The sequence below is a fragment of the Delphinapterus leucas genome, chromosome 18 (genome assembly GCF_059928025.1).
Source record: "Delphinapterus leucas isolate spDelLeu-1000000601 "Yukka" chromosome 18, BTC_Dleu_Yukka2, whole genome shotgun sequence".
Classification (NCBI taxonomy): Eukaryota; Metazoa; Chordata; class Mammalia; order Artiodactyla; family Monodontidae; genus Delphinapterus; species Delphinapterus leucas.
Genome location: NC_143146.1, coordinates 4,645,872 through 4,672,421, shown reverse-complemented (window position 1 = coordinate 4,672,421; position 26,550 = coordinate 4,645,872). Strand labels below are relative to the sequence as shown.

At 37.4% G+C, this 26,550-nt stretch overlaps 1 protein-coding gene across 1 annotated transcript in view; it reads left to right on the top strand.

The window, feature by feature from the left end:
- The window catches only part of LOC111176325 (uncharacterized), a 46,208-nt gene extending 21,537 nt beyond the window's left edge, over positions 1–24,671 (top strand). The window contains exons 3-4 of the mRNA XM_089899808.1: positions 193–253; positions 19,182–24,671. The gene's annotated coding sequence lies outside the window, so the exon portion shown is untranslated. The remainder of the gene's footprint in view (positions 1–192; positions 254–19,181) is intronic.
- Positions 24,672–26,550: the final 1,879 nt, after the last annotated feature.

Here is a 26,550-nt window from a genome sequence, read left to right as displayed (position 1 = left end):
CAAATTTACCTTTTCTGCACATTTCATGTAAATGAAATCGTACAATATATATTCTTTTTATATGGTTTCTTTTACTTAGCATAATGTTTTTGAGGTTCATCCATGCAGTAGCATATGTCAGTAGTTTGTTTTTTTATTGATGAATATTATTCTAGTGTATAAGTGTATCACATTTTGTCTGTCCATTCCCAGGTGATGAACATTTCTTTCTGGTTTGAGCTATTAAAAATAATACTGCTATGAGCATTCACATGTAAGTCTTTTTTTAAATTTTTTTCAATTGAATTATAGTTGATTTACAATGTTGTGTTAGTTTCTGGTGTACAACAAAGTAATTCAGTTTTATATGTATACATATATATGCATTCTTTCATATTCTTTTCCATTATAGGTTATTACAAGATATTGAATATATTAGCCTGTGCTCTACAGTAGGACCTTGTTGTTTTACCTATTTTATATATAGTAGTTTGTATCTGTTAATCCCAAACTCCTAATTTATCCGTCCCCACCCCCATTCCCCTTTGGTAACCATAGTTTGTTTTCTATGTCTGTGAGTCTATTTCTGTTTTGTAAATAAGTTCATTTGTATCATATTTTAGATTCCACATATAAGTGATGTCATATATTTGTCCTCTATCTGACTTACTTCATTTAGTTTGGTAACCTCTGGGTCCACCCATGTTGCTGCAAATGACATTTTTTCATTCTTTTTATGGCTGAGTAGTATTCCATTGTATTTATATATACCACATCCTCTTTATCCATTCATCTGTCAATGGACGTTTAGGTTGCTTCCGTGTCTTGGCTGTTGTAAATAGTGCTACTATAAATACTGGGGTGCATGTATCTTTTCTAATTGGAGTTTTCTCTGGATATATGCCTGGGAGTAAGATTGTTGGATCATATGGTAACTCTATTTTCAGTTTTTTAAGGAACATCCATACTGTTTTCCATAGTGGCTTCACCAATTTACATTCCCACCAACAGTATAGGAGGGTTCCCTCCACACCCTCTCTAGCATTTGTTATTTGTAGACTTTTTAATGATGGCCATTCTGACTGGTGTGAGATGATACCTCATTGTATTGTTTTGATGTGCATTTCTCTGATAATTAGTGATGTTGAGCATCTTTCCATGTACCTATTGGCCATCTGTATTCTTATTTGGAGAATGTCTATTTATGTCTTCTGCCCATTTTTTGATTGGGTTGTTTGGGGGGGTTTTTGTTGTTGTTATTGAGTTGTATGAGCTGTTTGTATATTTTGGCAATTAAGTCCCTGTCAATCTTATCATTCGTGAATATTTTCTCCCAATCCGTAGGTTGTCTTTTCATTTTGCTTATGGTTTCCTTTGCTGTGCAAAATCTTATAAATTTGATTAGGTCCCATTTGTTTATTTTTGCTTTTATTTCTATTGCCATGGGAGACTGAGCTAAGAAAATATTGCTACGATTTATGTCAAAGAATGTTTTGCCTATGTTCTATTCTAGGAGTTTTATGGTGTCCTGTCTTATATTTGTCTTAAGCCATTTTGAGTTTATGTTTGTATATGGTGTGAAGGAGTGCTCTAACTTCATTGATTTACATGCAGCTGTCCAGCTTTCCCAACACCACTTGCTGAAGAGCCTGTCTTTTCTCCATTGTATGTTCTTACCTCCTTTGTTGAAGATTAATTGGCCATAGGTATGTGGGCTTATTTTTGGGCTCTCTATTCTGTTCCATTATCTTTATGTCTGTGTTTGTGCCAATACCCCGCTGTTTAATTACTGTAGCTTTGTAGTATGTAAGTCTTATGTGGACATAAATTTTTATTTTTATTGGGTAAATACCTAACAGTGGAATTGTTGGATCATATGGTAGTTTTACGTTTATCTTCTTGAAAAATTGCTAAAGAAATTTTCCAAAGTAACTTCACTATTTTACACTCCCACAGGAAATGCATGAGGGTGTTCATTTTAATCTAATTGATTAGATTGTTTATCTTTTTACTGAGTTGTAAGTGATCTTTGTAAATTCTGGCTGTAAGTCCTTTATCAGATAAATATTTTGCAAATATTCTCTCCCAATCTATTGCTTATCTTCTCATTTCTTTAATGAATTTATTTTTCAGAGCAGTTTTAGGTTCACAGCAAAATTGAGAAGAAGGTACAAAGATTTCCCATCTACCCTCTGCCCCCACATGCCTAGCCTCCCCCATTTTCAACATTTCCCACCAGAGTAGTACATATGTTACAATTGATAGACCTATATTGACACATTATAATCACCAAAAGCCCATAGTTTACATCAGAATTCACTCTTGGCGTTGTACGTTATATGGGTTTGAACAAATATATATCTGGTATAATGACATGTATCCACCATTATAGCATCATGCAGAGTATTTTCAGTGTCCTAAAAATCCTCTGTGGTCTGCCTATTTATCCCTCCCTTCCCTGTAACCCCCCTGACAACCACTGATTTTTTTACGGCCTTCATAGTTTTGCCTTTTCCAGAATGGCATATAGTTGGAATCATACAGTATGTGGCCTTTTCTCCCTGACTTCTTTCACTTAGTAATATGCATTTAAGGTTCCTTCATGTCTTTTCATGGCTTGATAACTTTTTTTTTTTTTTGCTGAATAATATTCCATTGTCTGGATGTACCACAGTTTATCCTTTCAACCACTGAAGCACATCTTGGTTGCTACCAAATTTTGAAAATTATGAATAAAGCTAATATAAACATTCCTGTACAAGTTTTTATGTGGGCATAAGTTTTCAGATCCTTTGGGCAAATCAAGGAGCGATTGTGGGATCGTATGATAAAAATGTGTTTAGTTTTGTAAGAAACCACCAAACTGTCTTCCATAGTGTCTGCACCATTTTGCATTCCCACCTGCAATGAATGAGAATTAAGTTGCTCCACATCCTCTACAGCATTTGGTGTTGTCAGCGTTCTGGATTTTGGCTGTTCTCATAGGTATATATTAATGGTGATTTTTGAAATGAAAATTTTAAATTTCAAACTTTGGTGAGTTCCAGCTGGTTATATTTTATTGTATGGACTGTGTTTATAGTGTCGTATCTAAGAAATATTTGCCTAACTCAAGGACTCAATGATTTTCCTCTATGTTTTCTACTGCAAGTTTCATCATTTTAGTTATTTCATTTAGATCCATGATCCATTTTTGAGTTAATTTTGTGGGTAGTGTGAGGTATATATAGGTCTAAGTTCACCTTTTTTGCATATGGATATCCCGTTGCCCCAGCACCATTTGTTGAACAGACAGTCCCTTCCCCAATGAATATTCTTGGCACCTTTGTCAAAAATAAATTGACTATAAATATAATTATTTCTTTCTGGATTCTCAATTCTTTAACATGCATCCCTATGTCTACATTTACTATCTAGATAACTGGAGTCTTACACTAATTTCTGAAATTGGTAAATGAAAGTCCTCCAACTTTATCTTTTTCCAAATTGTTTTGGCCATTTTGTATGTTTTGTATCTTCATATAAATTATTGAGTTTGATTGTTAACTTCTGCAAAAAGTAAAATAAAAATAAAAAATTTTGATAGTGATTAAATTGAAACTACAGATCAATTTGAGGAGAATGCCATCTGAACAGTATTGAGTCTTTCAATCTGTGAGCATGGAATGTATCTCCATTTATTTTTAAAAAGTATTCTTTTTTTATGCTATTGTGAATGGAACTTTATTTTTAATTTCATTTTTGGATCGCTCATTGCTTATAAGCACATATTACTCTTGTTACAAGCCTGACAAAGGGGAACAAAAGGTCCTGGCCCCATTTAGGGGGAAAGGAGGAAAAAACTCAGAAAAATCACAAGTTAATACTCAAATGAATTCATGTGCCATACATGTATGGTTTTAAAATAAAACCCCTATATTTCTTTTTTCTTACTTTCTTGAGCGATAAATACTCATTGTAGAAAATGTGGTTATAACACGAGAGTCACTGGAAGCTGCAGCATCAGGGAGTTGAGTCACATCTGCGCCACATCTTCTTCCATCTGTCTGCATCTGCCTACACACATCAGCCAAGACAGTGCCATTCACTGATTTCCAGATTCCTTTCTTGCCATCCTTTCTACAAAGTATTTTCTTAACAAGTCAAAAAGCTTACTGTGAAGCACATGAGTTCTAGATTGAATCCAAGTTCACCATCCACCAGGGGTGAGACACTGAGGAGCTTGCTTACCCTCTCTGCCCTCCCTCCCTCCTTCCCTTGCTTTCTTCCTTCCTTCCTACTGGATTCCATCTCTTTAGTAAACCCATATCAGACTCTCTGTCTGAAATAACTGCTCTTGAACAGTGTATCTTTTCAGAACCTGTGATGCCAATCTTACATAGTTTCCACACTCTACCTCTGATTTGGGGATAGCATCCAGGCACAGTTTGAGGCAGGCTGCCCTGGAGTGTTAGCTAAGTGCACAATTTCCCAGCCTTTGTGACTTCAGCATCCTTCTCCCATGCTTCCTCTGGGTTCTTGGTCTTCATTTCCACTTTTGCATCTGTGTGCAATGTTTTATTTATTGCATCTTTATCCTGATTGATACATAGATCTGGATTCCTCTAGTATTTTCATGCTAAAAGTCCAATCTCACTCATGTTTTCATGAATTTAATAACTTCATGAAGACACAGGGAGACACACAGAAAGCTTGCCTCATGGATCACAGGTCATCTGCAGTTTTGCTGCCTCATCTCTAATTGTCCTATCTAGGGAGCACCTACAGTATTGCCACATGTCAGCAATGCAGAGAAGGACCTCTGTTCCCCCCCATCCCCAAGCAACACTCTTGTGGGGACAAGGTCTGCCTTCTCTAGCCCGTACAAAATTCTACAAAAATGACAGCAGGCACTTTAATAAGACAGAAAAAAAACAAGAAGGAAAGCACCTGTATCTCTGTTACCCAGAATTCAACATCATTGTTAGAATATTGTAAGAACTTTCCTTCTCATGTGGTTTTTGAATTTTCAGTTATAAAGTAGTATGTGTGATGATTGAGACAAAGCACTTACTTTACTTTGGGGCTTTCTTTGTTTTCATTAATCTCTAAGGTTCAGCCATTTCAGTAATCTACAGATACAAGAAATGTGTGTGCTTGTACTAATTACATTCAAACCTGAGATGAAAATGTTGTCTCCATTTTGAAATCTGTATATTCATTTCTATTATTTAGTCCAAGTTAAATTCTGTAAACATGGGTAAAGATAATTTTATCATAGTATTTTGTGACCCTTATATATTAAATAAAAAATTTAGGCAATGTAATTTTAAAAGTTAACTCAAAAACTAAACTGTTGTAAAAATTTTGAATATCATAAATAATTTCCACTGAAGATTAAAAGAAGACCTATGAGGTACTTTAGAACATTGGTCCTTGTTTTTGAATTTGGAAAGAGTATTTAATGGGTTTATACCACGATTTCTCTTTTTCAATAGAAGAGTAATTGCTAGTTAATTCTCACAGGAAGTTTCATATGTTTAGTGATTTTTAAATGATTTTAGAACCCAAATGACAATAATTCATCAAGGACAAAATGTCCTAACACCACTTAAAGTAAAAATGAGGGCCTAGTTCATTCAGAAGGCATAGAATTGTTAAATGTGAGGGTTTAAAGTAAATGTTCTTTAGTGACATAAATCTTGACTTTCAGTCCTCAGAGACTGCAAGTGGACATTTATGCCATGGTTCTGCATAATAAACAGGAAGCAGAACTTAGTTAACAAAAAACTTGCTTACTGGTAATAAGCCACCATATTCTTTGCAAAATGTCTATCAGGACCAGCCATTTTTGCTGAAACAACCTAATTTTGCCATTTTGGGAGTGGCTTCCATTCTGTAGCTCATGAGTTAAGAAAGGTTATTAAGCTTGCTCCTAAGACCCTTACACCTGCCTTTTTACATTTACTGGCTTTAACTGTCGACGTGCCTTACAGTAATTCAGAGGACAAAGTAGGTATTGTTACACTACTTAGTTCTCAAGAACATCTATGTAGTCATTTTAAAAGAGATTGCTAGTACTGAAACTGAGGTCCATATGGTATGAAAATAGCTAAGGGATTGATGGTATTAACAGCACAAGTGGAGAAGAGAATATAAACATCTTCTAAGTTATTGCAGCAATAAGAACAGACTGGCTATTGGACAGTCTTCCCCATGTACAAGCAGTTCAATCAGCAATGTGTTGCAACTGAGGATATACCTGGCAAAACCAAAATTAGACCTGGCAGGGTAAAGCTTAGAAGCGTGATGTCTAGAACCTTAGGACTGCGGTCAACCATCCCCGCGCCCGGCACCCCAGCCTAATGTAACAGCAACGCTTTGTGCAAGCATGACCTACGGTAACTTCCTTATTTCAACTTTCTGTGAAATCAAGGTACAGTTTCCAGTCCCTTCTGGCGCTACATCCTGTGGATTTATGACAGGGGTGTGTAGGGTTACCAGTGCTGGCTTCACGGGCTTGTACCCTGGGAAATGGCACAGGCCCTGCACTCAGAAGAGCCTCAGGCTTGGTGTAATGCTCTGCTGTTGTCATCTTCAAATTTCTAATAATTTTAGAACAAGGGGCCCGGCATTTTTATTTTACACTGGGTCTTACAAATTTTGTAGCCAATCCTGGGTATGCCTTTTTTTTTTAATTTTTGGCTGCGTTGGGTCTTCGTTGCTGCGCACAGTCTTTCTCTAGTTGGCGGCGAGCGGGGGCTACTCTTCGTTGCGGTGCACGAACTTCTCATTGCGATGGCTTCTCTTGTTGCGGAGCACTGGCTCTAGGACTCGGGCTTCAGTAATTGTGGCACGTGGGCTCAGTAGTTGTGGCTCGCGGGCTCTAGAGCGCAGGCTCAGTAGTTGTGGCGCACGGGCTTAGTTGCTCCACGGCATGTGGGTTCTTCCCGGACCAGGGATCGAACCTGTGTCCCCTGCATTGGCAGGCGGATTCTTAATCACTGCACCGCCAAGGAAGTCCCTGGGTATGCTATTTTTATTGAAAGTTTTAGATCAAATTCTATGACTAACGATGTGATCTGGAAAAATAACATTAACTTTTCTTAATAAGATAGATGAGTGTGAACCTAATGCAACCAAAGGATTATAATGAAGCATGGCTTAAGAGAGGTAGACAGCACTATTCTGGATTATATGAGAATGAAAGCTGCTAATCTATTTGAAGAAAAATTAAAAATATGAAAAATGTTGGTCCAAAAAGATATTTTCAGACCAATTTGTTTATAAGTAGTAAACAAAAGTCCCAAACATTAGCCCATAGAATTCAGCAACATCTTAAAAGAATAATAGAATTTGACTAAATTGGGGTAAACCTAAGAATGCAAGATATTTTAGAATTAAGAAATGTGTTAATATAATTCACCATATTCATAGATCTAAAGTGAAAAATGGAAGATCTACATTAATACTGGCATAGCATTTTAAGATTCAAAATCTGTTCTTGGCAAAAATATGTAATGATAAAACATAAGTAGTATTTTTTTAATACAATAAAAATAAAAGCAACAGTATCATATTTAATTGGGAACACTAAACACATGAGGAAAGGGCTAAATGTATGGTATTTAACATTGTACACAGTATATTTAACATTGTTTACTTACTACCCATGCAATCTGATGCTTTGTATTAAAGTAAAATGTTGAAGTTTTCTTCTATTTATTTTACTAAAATTGGGCTGTTTATATTTTCTATCATTTCTGCAGTCATTGTTGAAAGTTATAGTTTTCCGAAAAGTATTTATTTCACCCAGATTAAAACATATATTAGTAACAGATTAAGAAAGTTATTTTATTATTATTATTTTAAATTATTTTGGTTTTTTTCTTTTCCTTACCTTTTTACTTCCTTCATTCTTTTTCAAATTTTGAGCTTTAAATATTTTCTTATCTAAATTACATAGAAACATATATATTTCGTATATTAATTTTTCAAAAACCCAGCTTTTCAGTTTATTTACTTATTTATTTATTACTCTCCTTAATCTCTATTTTCTAACTCATTAGATTTGTCTTTATGCATTCTTGTATTCTGATACCGTTTACTTTATTTTATGGCTCTTTCTCTAATCATAGCAAATCGACATAGATCCTTTAACCCTGCCTTTGATGTGGAAAATGTTCTTTTTTTTTTCCTGCTGCTTTGCAAGGACCTACTGAAGCATCCATAATTTAGTCTGTAAAAAAATTTTAATACAGAATGTGTCACTGCTTTGTTTCATTGATGTTGCGCTGATTGAGTCTGTGGGGCAAGGAGCAGTGAAAACTACAGTGTCTTCATAGCAAACATGAATGCCAGAGTATATGGGATAAACCCCATGAAAATTCAGAAGCCCACCAGCCCATGGAAATTTGAGCGTCCAGGGATCTGGAGTGTGTTTACCTACCTCTCCAAAGCAGAAGATAAGATGCAGCACATTGCACCTCCAATTACTAAAATGTGGCACATCATACATGTGGATCTTTTTTGTATTTGTAGTCAACATACAGCATATTTAGTCAGGTCTATTTGCTATGTATCCCATTAAGCTGCTATTTTGAGTGAGGCATAGAGCAAGAGAAGGCTTTGCATCAGGCCCAGGCTGGTGAAGCTTCTCTAATATTTGGGCCTTAGAATATCCAGTGATAATTGAAGTGTTTATGACAAGTGAACTTGACTCTGGCAAGCTCAAACAGGATCGTGCCAGCACAGATCTGTAAATGCTGGAGAAAAGTTATCTCCTATTGCACGCATACCTTATGCTTCTTTAAAGGAACTGTATCTGGCTTTCTTCTGAGATCTACTAGATCTACTAGACAGTGAATGCATGTCTCAGACTTTACATAACCATTGCCCATCAGGAACTGATGAAAATCTGATCCCTGCACCATAAGGTTGGGTGTTCTCCACAGTAATCCATAACCGTGTAGAAATGATATTTAAGAGATCAGGCTTGAGCAGGTCTGAAAGGTCCAAATAAGTCTGCATGAGCTGGAGCTTGAAAGCTGACCAGTGGCCTCACAGAAGTTTCATAAGAACAATTGACTGAGGAATAAAAACATGGAGCTCTGCAAAATCATGAGCACCTAGTGGGAAGTGAACTGTTGCATGGTTACAGCCTTCTCAGAACTCACTGTCTGCCTGGTGAAGGCAGACCTTCCCAGTGGGCAGAATTTCTAGCTGTCGTATTCAGTTGTTCACTGTGTGTGGATTGAGAGATGCAAGGGTTATGGCCACATCATGAAATATCTGATTTGAGGTATTAGAGAAGAGAAAAAGAAAAAAGTGAAAAGTCACAGAAATTATAAACAAGATCCATCTTACTGTAACCGAATCGTAATTTAATATCTTGTGAATCACACACCTTTAAGTGTTTGTCCCATTTATATGATAATCTGTGAAGAAATACTATCTCTAAATTCTGTAAATGAACAGAACCTAATTTTTAAAGTTTTACTTTGGCAAAGGCTGTGCATCTAACTAATTTTGTTTCAAACATTTAAAGAACAGACTTCTGTAGATATGTGGTGGCGATATTAAGGAGTAGAGTCTAGACTCAGGAAGACTTCTACAGTCTTAATTTAGGGGCCAATGTAAGACAGATTGCTCAAAAGACTAAATTTCCATCTAAATGAAACCCTTTCACAATAACAAAGCTTAAGTTACTGCAAAGGGGACAGTAGTTGATCATGAAACCTTTGGGAGAACTATTTTGGAAGTAGAGCCAGTGTTTGACATGCAGAGCTCACCCTAGATTCAGCTGTCCAGTACTGTACCAGGCAGGAAGTGAGCCCTGCAGGACGCTTCATCAGTGGGCTGCCAAAGCTGACTTCTTTCGTGTTAATATCACGACCACGACCCCCACCCCTTCATTAAGCCATGACAACTACTAATCTTTTCTCAGTTTCTATAATTCTGTCATTTCAAAATGTTATATAAATGGAATGATGCAGTTTGTGGATTTTCTGGAATGTAGTCCACTGTGATGTCAAAAGAAATTCCTTTGAAATCTTTCTTTTCTAATCGTAAGAGCTGAACAATTGTGATTGTCAATAATAAATAGTCTCCCTTTAGTGTCCCCCACCCACCCAGGATTAAAAACCTTTATTGGATGAAATAATAGGAAGTCTGGGGTTTGCTTCAAAATTATCTGGAAGAGGGAGAAGAGGTGGAGTGGGGATAAAAGCAGAGAGGCCATGAGATAATTGTTGATGAGCACATGCGGTTTCTTCATGCTCACCTTTCTTCTTTTTGAAACAAATTAGAAATTTTCCATAATAATTGGTAATAAGTAAAATAATACTTTTGAAATCCTACAAGTCCATGCTTTGAAATATGTGAAATTGAATTCCTTTTGAATTTAGTATAAAATGAATCACCTTTAGGCAATTCATTGTCTAACAGAGTACATGGCAGACTACTTAGTAAATGTCTATTGATAAAGATAAAGGAACATTCTGAACAGCTGAAAACAACTGAACAAAAATGAACTTTCATATACAAATCAGAAAAGTCCTTGAATATAAAACAGATAGGAAAAGAAAATGAGTTATATTTATGTAACTGAGCAGAACCCTATGGGGTCTTCCCGGGACAGACCCCTCCCCTATATTCTCGGCCGTAGCTCCTCTGTGAAGTACCCAGATAATAGTATCTGATGCATGCTTCCTGAGTTGTTTCACAGATGCTAAAAGCACCACCAAATGGAAGAAATTATCTACTTGATGATCCTGAGCATGTAACGCCCAAACCTACTGGTGCTTAAGAATTGATGTTAACCCCTGTGATACTGCCCCGTTACCTCACCATCAGCTACTCAGAGAATTATGCATGAGCTGATCAGACACCCTGAGAACCGCCCCCCCTCCCTTACCTGGCCTTGAAGAATGCTTTGCTGAAACCCTTTGCAGAGTTTGGGGGTTTTGAGCATGAGCCACCCGTCCTCCTTGTGTGGCGCCCTACAATAAACGCTGCCCTTTCCTTCACCACAACCCAGTGTCAGTATATTGGCTTCACTGCCTGACGCAAGTTGGTTCACTAACAATTACCCAATATTAATCTCTGAAAAATAGAGCTAGACTGTGCTTCTTGTTGTCTTTCAGTTTCATACTCAAAGAATTACAAGATAATGTCATTACTAATTAGATATAGGTTTTTAATGGAAATATCAGAATCAGCTTTTCTCCTAGGGCAACAAGTATTTTTAAACTTAGTAGAAGAGGAGAAGGAGAAGCAGATTTTCAAGCCATATTCTGATCGTTGTGCAGAGAATGTTCTGTTCTAAGTAGGCAAGTGAAGAGTCTTTCTGGACGTGGGTTGAGCTGCTAAGGGATGGAATGAAATGTATCTTAATAAAGCCCAGTCATTGGTTCCACACTGTATTATTTCCTGGGTATATTTTGACTAGTAACAGTATTCTATAGAAACTATCACACTGGATTTACTATAATTATATTTTCTTTCATATCTTGTTATTAACTCCTAAGTGGGTTTTTTGTTATTGTTGTTTAAACTTGCAGAAAAGGGCATTTTGCCATAAAATTTGTTTTGTTTTGTTTTACAGCTCCTGTGCTTCCTTCAGCACAGTTCAAATATCCGTATGATAACGATTATTTAATTAAATCATTCATTCCTTTATCTATTTGTTGAAGTCAAAAATTAACTCTCATTACAAAATGGGTAGGCAGAATGATTAATTTAAGTTTTTATTTAAGTAATCTGGCCTTTCTTCTGAGCAAGCAAAAAATTAAAGGTCACATCTGGTTTAAAGCATATTCTAATCTGACATAGGCAGTTATCAGTCTCTGTTGAACGAGCATCCTTCGTCCTCCAAGTGTCTCCCCTAAGATGTGTCTGGTTGCAAAATCTGACTCGTGGCCTTGGGTTTTATGACAGTTTCCTCACTACCAGGGAGCTCTGGTTCTCTTTTTATGCTTTCGCTGTGCTCTGGTCACTGGGCAAAGCTCTCACTTCCAACCACTCTGTCTCTGGCTAAGGCTCGCTCAGGGTTCACTGGTGACTAACGTCTACAGTCGGTGCAGCTCAGCACACTCCGCTCAGCTTGGAGGAGAGTCCAGGTGCACCTCACCCCACATGGTGCTGTGCATTTCCCTGAGTTCCCAGCCCAAGCAGCACAGGCTCCATCCGTCCCTGTGTTCACCTTACTCCCTCTGGCAAGTGTCCCCTCATTCGCCTGCAAGGCCTGACCCTAGTATATATCACGTGGACCCAGGGCCAGTGTGGAAAGGCGCACCCCAAGTCCCCTGCTGCTCGCCCACGTCACAGAGCCTCATATTCCTTGCAGACGGGCATTCCCATGTCGGTATATGGTGGCCTGAGAGGAGGTTGCTCTCCAGAATCCCAAACGGGAGATCTCGACGTTGTCCTCAGTTGTTGAGCCTATCCCCACCCCTCCCCTGGGTGTCAGGATGTTGAGGTGCCTCCACCTCCTCCCCCTCTGATTCCTTTCCAAGGCCCCCGGGCTTTTCTTTTATCCCATCCATGTCATACCCCCTTCCTCTGTACTGTCGTAGGCAGAAGAACTATCCTTCCTACACATGGGAGAATTCCAAGGGTAGGTAGCACTGGTCTTGGTTGTTGACTCATAAAGCTGATGAAAAGGGAAAGGAAACAGCAGTCTTTAGCCACACAGTAAATGGACCTTTGCACAGGGAATGGTTTTGCTGCAAAATTCTGTTTTTCATAGCAGAAACTACGTATTTGTCTTCCTTCTCTAACATTACTAATCTCTGCAGGCAAATTAACTGCCCAGGGCAACGAAGCCTCGTCATGCATTAGTAAAGACATTTCACAAAGATGTGTTAATGCTTCTCAATTTTTTTCTATGTTGAATAACTTGTATTGAAAATTCACTGTGGTCAGTATCAGGTTAGGAAAGATCATATTCAAGGTGAAGGGAAAATAATAGTGGGACAAAAATAACTAAATCGGGAGTGGGTGTAACACTAAAACACGAGAGAAATGTCTACAACTAGAGTGCTGAGATGCCTGCAGGCCAAAAATGGAAGCAAAGCTTCTCAAACAGGGTTCATCAAAAAGCAGTCTTGGGCTTCCCTGGTGGCACAGTGGTTGAGAGTCCACCTGCCCATGCAGGGGACACGGGTTCGTGCCACGGTCCAGGAAGATCCCACATGCCGCGGAGCGACTGGGCCCGTGAACCATGGCCGCTGAGCCTGCGCGTCCGAAGCCTGTGCTCCGCAACTGGAGAGGCCACAACAGTGAGAGGCCCGCGTACCGCAAAAAAAACAAACAAACAAAAACAAAACAGTCTTTATTACCTCAGAATCATGAGGTGAGCATTTTTTTAAAAAGTCATTGATGGGCACTCATCTCAGTTGGAAATTCTGAATCCATGAAATTGGATTGACGTTAAGATTCTGCATTTTAAAAAAAAGGAAAGTTCTGTAGATGATTGTAATGAATTTCTTAAAGGAAGAATTTCAGACTCTACAAGAAGCATACACAGTGATACTCACTTACTCACACACACAAACACATACATATTTCTCCATTCTAAATGGAGAATGACCTACTTCTAAAATGACCATTTGTGTGAGAGAAGAACAGCTTTTGCAGGCACCAAGGAAACATGTCCTTATGGATCTTATAAAAGAAACCATTTTACTACTGGATGACTGTGGTTAACAGTGCTGTATGGTGTATGTGAAAGTTAAGAGAGTGGATCCCAAGACTCGCCACCTCAAAGAAAATAACATTTTTTTCTTTCCTTTTCTTATAACTATATGAGGTGATGGATGCTTCTTGTGGTAATTATTTCACAATGCATGTAAGTCAAATCATTATGCTGCATGCCTTAAACTTATACGGTGCTGCATGTCAGTTGTATCTCACTAAAACTTGTTGGGGGGGAACCATTTGTGAAACATCAGACAACATTTTTATTCTGGAAATGCTATCTATTACATGTTGCATGTGCCAATGAACAGATTAAAAAAATATATTAGACAGTTCTGAATTCCTCTATACCATGAGCAAAATTTTTACTACTGCAACATTTTTTGATCAGTTCCCTCCTTTTATTTCCAGCTGCCTAGTTCTACCCTGGCCACTCCAGCAGCTATGGGTGCTCCATAGAAGGTGGCCAAGCAGATTGAGAACGGCTGAGAGTGTAAAATATACCCGGGTTTTCAAAGGCTTAATATGAGAAAGTAATGAAAAGTATTTCAATAATTTTTACATTAACTACTTGCTGACAAGATGTTTTGGATATTTGGAGTTAAAAAGAATATAATACTAACATTGATTTCACCTGTTTCCTCTCACTTTTTTTAATGTGGTAATCAGAAAATTTTAAATTATACATTGGCTCACATTTACAATGTGCCTTATATTTCTATTGGATGGTATTGCTATAGTATCTTAACCTTCTAATTAGGGTTACTTGAACCAATTATGCTTTTCCTAGATTGTGTTAGATACATCTGTATGTAAACAAGAAAAAGCATAACTGACACCTAAATAAAACAATTAAGCAGTATGCCATGAGAAAAATCTTATTTGGTGTTTTGGAATAGAAACGTGCATTAAAATTCAGTGTGGATTATAAAATTTTTCTCTAGATTTAGAAAGCATGAATTTTCTTTTAAATTATTTTAATGTCTTTACACAGATATAGGTGTATATAATTGTATGTGATTACATTAATAATCAAATCCTATATCATTTTAAGTGTTTTTATGCTTAACTGTCCCTTTTCCCATATCGGATTCTCCATCTTCGTCTCCACAGCATGTTGACAAAATGAGCAGTCCAATTTGTAGTCTTCATATATTTCCAAGCTCAGATAATCATTTATGTACATTCGTGTATTGGCATATATGTGTGAGTATGTGCATAAATGTATTCGTCATTTTTGCTTTGCAAAAAAATAAGTTCATATAATGCACATTGTTTTAAATCTTTCCCTTTTCACTTATAGCTCTTTGTGGGCATCACTCCAAGTCAACTGGTAGTGTTTTAACTTATTATTTTCAGTGTCTGCAGAATATTCCAAGATGTGAGTACAATGTAATATATTCAGCTGCTTTCCTATTGATGGGCAGTTATTTGTTTTTAGGTTTTATTTCTGTTTATTTGCTTGTTTTTGGTCATTACAAGCAAGACTTTCATAAACACCGTCATACATATTTCATTTGGACTTGGACTTTTATTTCTGTGGGAGAGATTACCGGGAATGATACTGCTGTCAAGACAGTTATACAAAACACACACACACACACACACACACACACACATATTATAAAATGTTATTAAATAAATATTGTTGTTTTGCTTTTAAAAGTGATATGCCGCATTGTAGGTCCATGACAATGGTAAGAATAAGTGAATCCCAGGCAAGGAGGGTACGCTTGCTCTTTTCTTGTTTTGCCAGTGTGGTGAGTGTAAAATAATACTCTGCTACTGTAATCACTGTTGCCATATACTAGTGATTTGGGCCTTTTTTTTGTTGTTGCCAGTTGGCCATTTGTATTTGCTCTTCTATCAGCTGAAAATTTGAAGCAGCAGCTTTTCATAGAATTTTCCAACATAGTAGAAGTATTCTCTTGAAATGTAGCAATGTGACTGAGAGACTGAATTTTAACTTTTGTTTAATTAATTTAAATATAAATGACCACACTTGTCCACTAGTATTCACAGTGGACCATGAAGGGATTCTTATCGAATTTTCTATCTATTGATATTTTTTCTTTATCGTGTAATTATCAGACAGCACTTTCTATATTATAGAAATTAACACTTTGTTTATCATCTATATTATATTTCTTTACATTTAGCTTTTGGTTATATATTATATTTTATCTTTTGAAAGGATTTGGAGTGATATCGCCAAATTTTATACATAGATAATGTCTTTTAAAATTTTCTCAAACTTTGGTATGTATTCATGGTTTTATAATAAGTTTACTAAGGAGGGTGAGAAAAAGAGAAAGTATCTTGCATAGTGCTTTAGTATATTTTCTTAACCATATAAAGTATATTTTAAAACTTTGCTTTTTTATATTTTAATATTTACTACTGAACAAATGCCATAGTTTTCAGACGGCTTCTTAATTTCTCTTTTTATTACTAAAAATGGACCTTATTTGCTCACTTTGATAGTTTGCACCTGTGTCCTTTTACTAATGCTATTAATAACCTGTTAGGGTTTTAGATGAAGCAATATAACTGTGATATAGATATTCAATGTTTACTAACTCCTTATAATGTCTTCTTGACAATTACTCGTGTATTAGAATATATTGGATAACAAAAACAACCTATGGTTTTATTGTTCTAAAAATTAAACTACCACATAAGCTAGAAACTCATATGTACCAGATTGCCGAATACTAAATTGAGGTTACATGGTGTTAAAAAAGCAAAAAAGACAATCTCGGACTTACACGATTGATTAGAAATCTTTCGTGTGGGAGCATGACAAGTGGATGAAAGTATATAAGATGAAAGCAGAATGGATTCAGATTTAATCTCTTTTCTAACATATAGTAAATTTATGTGTGTCAGTTAAGGAAACGTTATATTTTTATTGCATACAAGAAGCAATAAAAATAGGGCAGTTGTAGTTTTTTTCACACCAAGAAAATTGTGAATGTTTTCACATATGTCACCAAGATTTTACTTGTGCAGAAGACACAATATTGCAAATTTCCTTGAGGGTGCAATGCACTGTTGATTCAACAGACTTTCCACTTATACCATTTCACCAGAATAATGTTTCTTCATTTATTTTGAGTTAATGGATTGACATTTACCTCACATTTCAATGTAGTTTCAATGTTAAAATTTTTTAAATTTTTGTAAAACAAAAATATTGCTTATTGAAGAAAATTTAGAAAATCCAAAAAATAATAAAGTAAGAACTGAAAACTAAAGACAAAATATGCAGAAAAGGCATGAAGAATGCAATAAAACTAAACTACAACTTCAAATTACAGAGGTAATTTTTTAAGTGATCATTAGAGTGTACAAAGGATGATAATTTTATTTTTATACAATGATTTGGAATACTGTGCATTTTAAATTTATTTATTTATTTATTTTTGGCTATGTCGGGTCTTCGTTTGTGTGCGAGGGCTTTCTCTAGTTGTGGCAAGCGGGGGCCACTCTTCATCGTGGTGCGCGGGCCTCTCACTATCGCGGCCTCTCTTGTTGCGGAGCACAGGCTCCACATGCACAGGCTCAGTAGTTGTGGCTCACGGGCCTAGCTGCTCCGCAGCATGTGGGATCCTCCCAGACCAGGGCTCGAACCCGTGTCCCCTGCATTAGCAGGCAGATTCTCAACCACTGCGTCACCAGGGAAGCCCGAATAGTTAATTCTTGAAGGTCATAGTTGAAAAATTGTTATAGGAAAAAAAAGCAGGAATAGGTTACCCGAAGTACATCTTTGACTGTGTATAAAGTGTAAGATCAGTAAGGTCACTTTCATTTGTTGAATATAAATTTTTTAAAAATCAGCCTTAAGCCAAAAGCTCTAAAGTTGGAGAGGAGGTGCTCCTGGTTCCTGGGAGTTTAATGAATTCAGTCTCTCAAAGAAACTTGTCCATATTTATGATATTATTTGGCTTTTCTCTCCTTTGCCTGATTGCCTTTTTTAAATGTTTAGTCCTAAAATAGCTTAAATTCTTTGGGCTTCTTTTGTTTTGACATTCTCATTTTGCAGCTGCTAAGTATTGAATTGTCTTAGCCAGCTGAGGGTATATAAACTGCATGTTATAACAGCATTGCTTAACTAGACTTTGTTAACTGTTCTGCTAAAATATTAAATTTGCATGAGGTAATAACACTAATGCAAAAGAGAAACCACTTCTAAGTGTGACAGAAAAAAATCTTGGTTTTCAGGAGTAGCCCTTGTTGCAAATACTTTGTTTTTCCACCAAGAACATATGAACGTCAGGTCAGATATTTTAAATCTTGATTCTTGGTTTAAAAAAAATACAGGCCACTAACTTATCCATAGGTGTTATATATTTTTATGTTGATTTATCCTAGTAAGGCATAAAATTTTAAATTCATTTTATTCCGGTTGTTTACTTATAAAAATAAAATATGAAAACTCAAATTTACCAAAGTCCAAACATTCCAGGGAAACATACTTAGGCATCTTTTCATAAATCTAAGAGCCTGGATAAAAACAAAAAAATTCAATTTCCAGCCCATTTGAGAAATTGTGACATGATGTAGACGCAGCCTAAACTGTGTTTCTTTAAAGTGGTGCCACATCCATTTCTCTATTCACCGTCGAGTTACTGGAAGCCCAGCAGGTGTCAGAGACCTTACTAAGTGCCGGGGATACAGTTATTAAGTACTGAAGACATAAGAGTATTGATTCTTACTCTCACAGAATTCACTTTATTATTATTATTATTTTTTTTAATCCCCAGAATTGATTAGATGATTCCTGCTACTGGGAAATGACCTACAGAGCCTGTTGGCGAACTTTCACCGGTGAAGCTTTGCTAGTTTGCATCAGTGTGACAGCAATCTAGAGAACATCACATCATTATATACTCTAGCCTAGTAGCTAACAATGCAGGCAGGAACTCAAATAATCACAAATATTTGTTAAAATGTTGGCCTGGGATTCTCTTTGAAACTTGTGATAATCCATCAAAATCACAAAAGTCATGGTTGTTTCATTTTCTCAGATAATTCAATCACAAAACATTTTAAGATTTTCAAGATTTCAGTTTTATCATTCTAAATAAACTTGCTTTTATCTCCCAAGAATTTTACCCTCTTATCTTCTGCCAAGTAATAGGCATGTCTGCCTATCAAGTGTTTCCATCTTTTGAGGGAGCAATCAGTGACCGGTTTTGTCTGAAATTAAAGGAGGAAAGAAACCAAAAGAACTAGTAGCTGAAACAATAAGGGTTTAAAAAACAGCAATCAAATGTGACCTTTCTGCAGACTAATGTAATAAACAATTTTGCAAGTATACAATGTAGGAGAAAAATAACTGATTACTGATAAAAATGTGAGCTTTGCTTTTTTATTTACAAACATCACCATATGAACTGTGCATATTCATTATACTCATTGAAGGCTAGGTAATGTTAATGATTTATTTTTCTTGGAGAATTAAAAATGATTACATAAAACTTTATACTGAATAACTAAAATATACACGTTTTATTTTTCAGTAAATTCTATGATGAACGAGAAACCTTCATATTCTCCCCAGTGTTGTTATATTTACTCACACCCAAATAATAATTATAAAATGGTTGGCAAAGAAGAAAGCTGGAACTTTTACAGTTACATAAGAAGGCTGACATCCCTAAGTCACCGGTAAGCACCAAGGAAATGAAAACATATTTCTGTATCATTCTGAATTCCTGACAACTGTACAAAAGTAGGGTCAAATGGTTTGCCTCTACATTAGGAACACATGTCTATTGCTCATGGAAGAAAAAACAAGCATCTTTCTCGTGGTAAATTTGGAAAGATAACAGAATAAATTAACATCACACTAATTTCACTATCCAGATAGAACCACTTTTAACATTTTTGGTGTCTCCCTGTGACGTGTGAGCGGTGGGGTGTGGGTGGAAGAATATGTATTTATCTTTGTGATTTATTTTTACAAAACTGGAAACAGAGGTTATATACAGTTGAAAATGTTAATTTTTATTAACATGTTCTGAATTATTTTCCAAGTCCTTAAACATTCTTCAAAAATAGGATAACAATGTCTTCATGATATTCCATCACATAACTATATCATTGTTTAATTAATCTTATTTTTGACATATAGGTTACTCATGAGGTTTCATCACTATAAACAATAGTGTCCTAAATACCTGTTACTAAAAATCCTACAAATGAGCTTACTAGCTAAATAATGGGAACTTAAAATTACCATTTTCCCTGATTAAGATTAATTATATTTTTCCTGTATAATATATGATAGATGCACAGAAAGCAAATTAAAATAATCAAAATAATTCACAATCCTATCCTCTTCTCAGTTTTTAAATTTATATATACTATTCATTTTTTAAAACATGTGATCCAACCTTACCTAAGATAGGAACAGTCTTATTTTTGTTCCAGGTTCACACTGCCAAATTGCTTTCTAAAATGATTGCACTTCTGTACACTGTTCACAACTGTTGTTATATTCTTAGCTAAAAATAAATCTGTTATTATTACAAAATCAGAACATGTTCATTTTAGAAACATTTAAAAATGCACATAAGCAAACTATAGAAAATTTAAATAACCATCATCCCATTACAGTGAAATGGTCATTGTCATATCTACTTCCAGGCAGAGGAGAAATAGTTGCTAAGAGGGTAAACTCTGGAGTTGGGGTGCAGTTTCTGGCTCCATTTGTAAAAACAGTGGGGCCTCCTTAGTTGTGCCTTCGTTTCCTTGTTGAAATGGGGATAATAAGTGTCTAATTCATAGAACGGTTTTGAGGGTAGAGTGGTTATTATATGTGACATGCTCAGAACAGTTCAAGGCCCAGAATAAGTGTCAGTCAGTGCTAAATGTCATTACATCACAACGTCTTCAGAGGAGAGGAGGTGAGCCTTTGTTGTGAGCATGACATCCTGGGTCAAGAGCAGCCCTTACTTGGGAATGTGGAGTAAATACCCCCATGGTCAACAAGGTTTCTTCACTCTGGCCCTTCAGGGCTAAGGGAATTGTCCAGCAAGGGCTGAACCACAGTGATCCTCTCTCCCAACCTCATGGAGTTTCAGCAACACAGGGACAGCTGAATATTCAGTCCAAGACTTAAAAGACGCCTGTGTACGTCTCAGAACTCTTTCCCCATGTAGCCCTCCTCTCTGGTACTCGCTCTCTCACGACCTCCAGCTGTCCATCCTCCCAAATCATCCTTGCCTCCACAGCCCAAAGAGCCCACCGTGCTCAGCTTAGGTTTTGCTCTTGCGTTGGTTTGGCAATGTGCCTCCAGACACAAAGTGGGGCACCTGTGGGGCTCCCCTCATCTGTCTCCTTTCTGCCTGCTTTCCAGCGTCTGAAAAAAATTATTTCACATTTGTCCAGTTTTCCAGTTGTTTACAGTGAGAAAGCAAATCTTCTACCACTGTGGAATAAAATGGAAATCTCACATAAGGTTTTAAGTATTAAAAAAAAATCACAAGAAGATATTACAAATAGCAACACCAATAAGTATTCATCTGTATTATCGTTTTCATGCCTAACTAATAGTCAAGTTCATGGGGATTTAGGGTTTCATCTCTCTTAAAACACATGTATCAGTTTGGTTCATTATAATAATATTCAGTGTATCTATCACAGGGACAGTGTTAATTATTCCTCAAATTCAGTCATGGTCCCACCTGAATATTCTTCACTTAAAGACTAAATTATAAAGTTACCTACCACCTGCAACCCTTATATAAATTAACAAGGGGAAAGAAGATAGGAAAGTACTAGTATAGAGATGATAGATAGATTGATAGATGATAGAAAGATTGATAGATAGCTAGGTAGATAGATGATAGGCACCCCTATACACATAAAGAATTAGCAAGCAAGAACGTGGTACATATGCAAACACATATGTATCCAACAAGCAAGAAAGCAGTGATTCTCAGTAGCTGCCACAGTCCTAGTTTCTGTAACTGAGGACTAACTTCCTTCTTTAATGTCCCCTTTGCCCCTTCCTGGAATCTTAGCTAGCTGGTTTCTTTAACTGTTGGAATAACTAGAACTTTTACTCTTGAAGGTTCATTTCATTCTTTCGTAAAACTTCCATGGCCCTGACTTGTTTTGATTGCTATAGTTTTCCATTAACTTTTCCTTTACAATGTAGTAGTTTATGAGATGTCCCAGGGAATCCCTGGATCCTAGACCAGTTCCTCCCCGCCCACACTGTGGAGCAGCCACCAATACCTCATGACTTCTTTTAACATAACTGCTCAAAGGTTACAGATTTCATAGAATCCTCTTTGGTTTTATGTCTCCCACTTGTTTTTGGAGAGAGGGCAAGAGGTCTTCATTTGTGTAAGGGATGCTTTCATCTTATTAGGCCAAATAATCCAACTGTTGTTGCTGTGTGGAATTGCAAATGTGTGTGGACAGTTGTGCATGAACCCTGAGTATCCAGCATCGTGGCTTGTGCTGGTGCTATGTTATTGTGCTTCCCCTCGAATCTTCCCTCGGTTCTGGAGCTACTGGAGAGAAAGTGCAGACCCCACTTCTTTGCTGGCTAGCTTGCTGTTAGTTTATGCCAGCAGGGCTGCTAGAGAGAAGAGAGAGACAGGAGGAGGAAGGGGGCCTTCTGCTCCCTAGGTGCTATTTGTCTGCCAGTTTCCCCCCATAATGACCCTTCCCTTTGGCAGCAGCTCTGGGTTCCAATAGCAGCTGGTTCTATTTCCAGATGTTTTCCTCACTGTCAGACCAGCTACATCACGCTCTTCAGAAACACTAGCCCCAGCTTACAGGCATCTCGTTCTCCTCAGACGTCTGGACCCCAGTTCTGTGAGCCTTTGTCTGAGATCCTGGGGTTTCAAAAGCTGTCTGTCCATCAGCACCATTCCTTAGAGGTCTGGGTCCCAGATTGGCACAGTCTTCCCTGAGCTCACGAAGCGCCAGCCCCAGCTGGACAACCTCCCGGCTCAGATGTCCGGCCCCAGTTCACAGACCTCCTCAACCTCAACCTCCTTACCAGGAGTTCCAGGTCCTGATAATGCCGACCTCTTCTACTTTCATCACCCGCTCGTGGAGTGTATGTCACTGTGGCACCTCGCCTGTTCCTTTTTGTCTTCCAGTTCTCCAATTCCTGTTTAGCCGATATCCTGTGTTAAATTATCTCTGGCTAAAAAAAAAATGGGGCTTTTGTTTTCCCCAGTCGATTCTGCCTGATACAGAGGTCGAGCCCCATAATTTGAAAGCATATTATTTAGAGCAATCTTTAAACATAACCATATCACAACTATACTAAGTTTTCCTTATTGATACTAAAAATGCTTCATAATTTTTTTACAGTAGTCTCTTTGGAAACAAAACTGGGTCATATGACACCCCCTATTCCTTAGGCAACTATGTTAATAGATATTATAAGAACCAGCGACGGACTTTTTCTCAGATTGTGGGTAGCAGACAGATAATTAACTTTTTTTCTTACACCAAATACATTTCTAATAATAATATAATCGTGATATCACATTGGGTTTTTTGTTTGTTTGCGGTACGCGGGCCTCTCACTGTTGTGGCCTCTTCCGTTGCGGAGCACAGGCTCCGGACACGCAGGCTCAGCGGCCATGGCTCACGGGCCCAGCCGCTCCGTGGCATGTGGGATCTTCCCGGACCGGGGCACAAACCCGTGTCCCCTGCATCGGTAGGCGGACTCTCAACCACTGTGCCACCAGGGAAGCCCAGCATTGGCATTCTTGAAAACCCACCAACTGATTTCCATCACACTACTTTAGTGGATGGATTTTTAAATCATGGCTCATGTAACAAAAGTAATGATTGAGAAATCCCGAAAGGATTCACAGGATTCTAGGAACTCCATAGCCAAGGATAGCACTAACGAAAGACCATCTCCCTCTAACTTCTCTGGGACTTATCCAGGTCTTCAGGGCTGTGAGTAAAGCCAACAATTCCACGAATCCATTCTCTACATTTAGAACACTCTCTCCTCAAATTTTGTGCCCAGCGTAACACTGTATCTCCTGGCTGTATATACAGAGAGGAGGAACACAATGTCAGTTTATAGTCGACTCGGATAGTTTATTTATCTCCACAGCTCTTAACTGCTGAACTGTCAGCCCAGTGAGGAGAATAACTGGGAGGGGATAAAGATCAGGTTCACCAATGGCAAGTGTAGCGAATGGTGCTGAAGTTTGCATCTGTGGCAAAGGCTGGCTCATGGGAACTGGGGTAATGGGTAAAAACATTCTTTTGGCAAAAAATGCTGCACTAAAAAAGATAAACTACCTATCTTTTCACACCACATTAAGTTATTTTTCTTCCACATTGATACATCTCTAAGCCCACTTCTGGACTCTGGCAATCTAATTTTCTTCAGCACAAATACGTGGAGGTTTGCCTCAACTTTGCTTAGTTCTTGAAACTGGTTTCATGGTATTCTATTCCTAAATCTTTTATCAGAGGGCTTCTTAGATCACCTCTTCCAATATGATCAACTGATCAATTTTCTCTCTTTTACTAACGTTTTAATTATTTTGCTTTCTCCCAACAAAGTGCTTCAACTTCCTCCTCTCCTCTCTTTTTTATCTTCTGAAGCAATAAATCTCCATTTCCTCATGTGTAAAATAGTAGTATTGGGGGGAGAATGGATACATGTATATGTACGGCTGAGTCGCTTTGCTGTGCACCTGAAACTATCACAACATTGTTAATCGGCTCTACTCCAATATAAAATTAAAAGTTAAAAAATACTATAGATTTCTGGATTTTATGCCCTTGTCAATGACAAGAAAACATTCGATGAGAATTTGTTTTATAATTACCTTTAAGATACTGGATTTAAACTTTATGGAAATAAACCGTAAGAAAATATTTTTAAATGTTTCACTACACAAAAAGTCCTAGCACCTGAGTCATCATATCCATGTTCTTTAACCGGCTAATTCAGTACGAAATTTTGACCTCAGAAAATATACTGTCGATTTTACTTCTCAAAATACAACTACAGGGCTTCCCTGGTGGCGCAGTGGTTGAGAGTCCACCTGCCGATGCAGGGGACGCGGGTTTGTGCCCCGGTCTGGGAAGATCCCACAAGCCGCGGAGCGGCTGGGCCCGTGAGCCATGGCCGCTGAGCCTGCGCGTCCGGAGCCTGTGCTCCGCAACGGGAGAGGCCACAGCAGTGAGAGGCCCGCGTACCGCAAAAAAAAAATACAACTACAGATAGTCTCTAATTAGTGTCCTAGTATATGCCATGTACTTTTTAGGATGGGTCACATCAATAAGGTCAGGAGAAAAGCTAAGCAAGTTGAAGAAAAAGATATTTACCAGATTTGAAATTGTTTTCAAGTTTCCAGACTAATTTATTTTCCTTGTTCCAGAGGCAGTCTTTTAGAATTCCACTTTTACCATGACAATATTGTGGATCCCTGCACAAGCATGGGATTATCTTAAGTTAGTTTATTGCTTAATTAGGTAACTTGAAACGGAAATGGCACTGTGGGCAGCTTGTTTATTTCACATCTTCCCTGCACTCTACCTGGGTCCCCGCTGCCTCTGTTTGTTACCTGGCAGGTGTCTCCCTTTGCAAGCAGGTCACCCCTGATTGCCCACCTAAGAGCAGCTGGTGAGCAGCTAGATGGTTCCCAGTGTCCTCTGTTTTCTGGAATCGATACTATTTAAAGTTGTTTTCTTTCTTTCCTCTTAAGCCCTTTTCACCAGCTGTAGGCAGGCTTCATTCCATGCTGTATCACCCCTGACATTTGACAGAAAAGATAGAATTTCAATGTTATGAAACCACAGCACGCTGCTGCCACTTCTTCCTGCAGGGTGTTCCTGCCCAGTGATTTAACAGACCTGTTTGGACAGGGTGTGAACGTAACAAGGCAAAACTATTGCTCTCTGAAAAGCTGTTGATTTTCTCCCAGACAGAGCTCAGAAGTGTTATGCAAATTAAAGACAAATGCCTTCTTTCTTAGAACCCAATATATTTATTGTGATACTGTCCCTTTACGTGCAAACACAAAAGTCTCTTTGTTACTTGACAAAACATCTAAGCCACAGTGATTGAGGAGCATGTCACTGAGGAGTGTGTCACTAAAAGGCACCTGCCAGTGCACTGGGGTAAGGGATGATGAAGCTCAGTCTCCAGGTGTATACATTTTGAACTAAATTTCAATAACGTAACCAAAATACAAAAAGGGCTCCTTAATATCAATCAGTTCGTAAACTAATAGTTTAATTTTCAATATAATCTGAGCTAAATATTCCCATTCTAAATGCCACATAATACAACATACTTGGATCATGGTTCTATAACCACCTTGCATTATGCTAGAGGAATTATCAGTGCCATTTCTATGCATATTACTAAATCAATCACAACAGTACCTACAGTGAGAGACAAAAGCCAGCACCTTCATGTGCAAAATAAAATGAATATTTTAATATTCATAAAATACTAGGGCCTTTGTCAGGCAATATTTCTGAATATTTTATGTTAAGACAATGCCTACTTATATCTTAGTAAATGCCACATCATAATTTTAAATATTTAATTTTACAGCAGGTAAGTGAAATATTTCTTCATGATATATAGAAATAGCACATACAATAAAAGTGCTAGATCTGCTTTCATGTCAGGAAATCTAAAATAGTTATTTTTCTGAAATGGTCAAGCCGACTTCAAAGTCATTTTTCGTAGGTCAGTAACAATAATAATCATTATTATCATCCTGCCAAAAGGATATATTATATTGTCTGTATAGAAAGTGCCCCAATGAAATTTTTCCTGATATATTTTTTTGTTTGGACATCCAACTAAAAAAAAATGTAATGGCCTTAATATGACATTTTCTAAATTTGAAAGACATGTCTTCAACAATA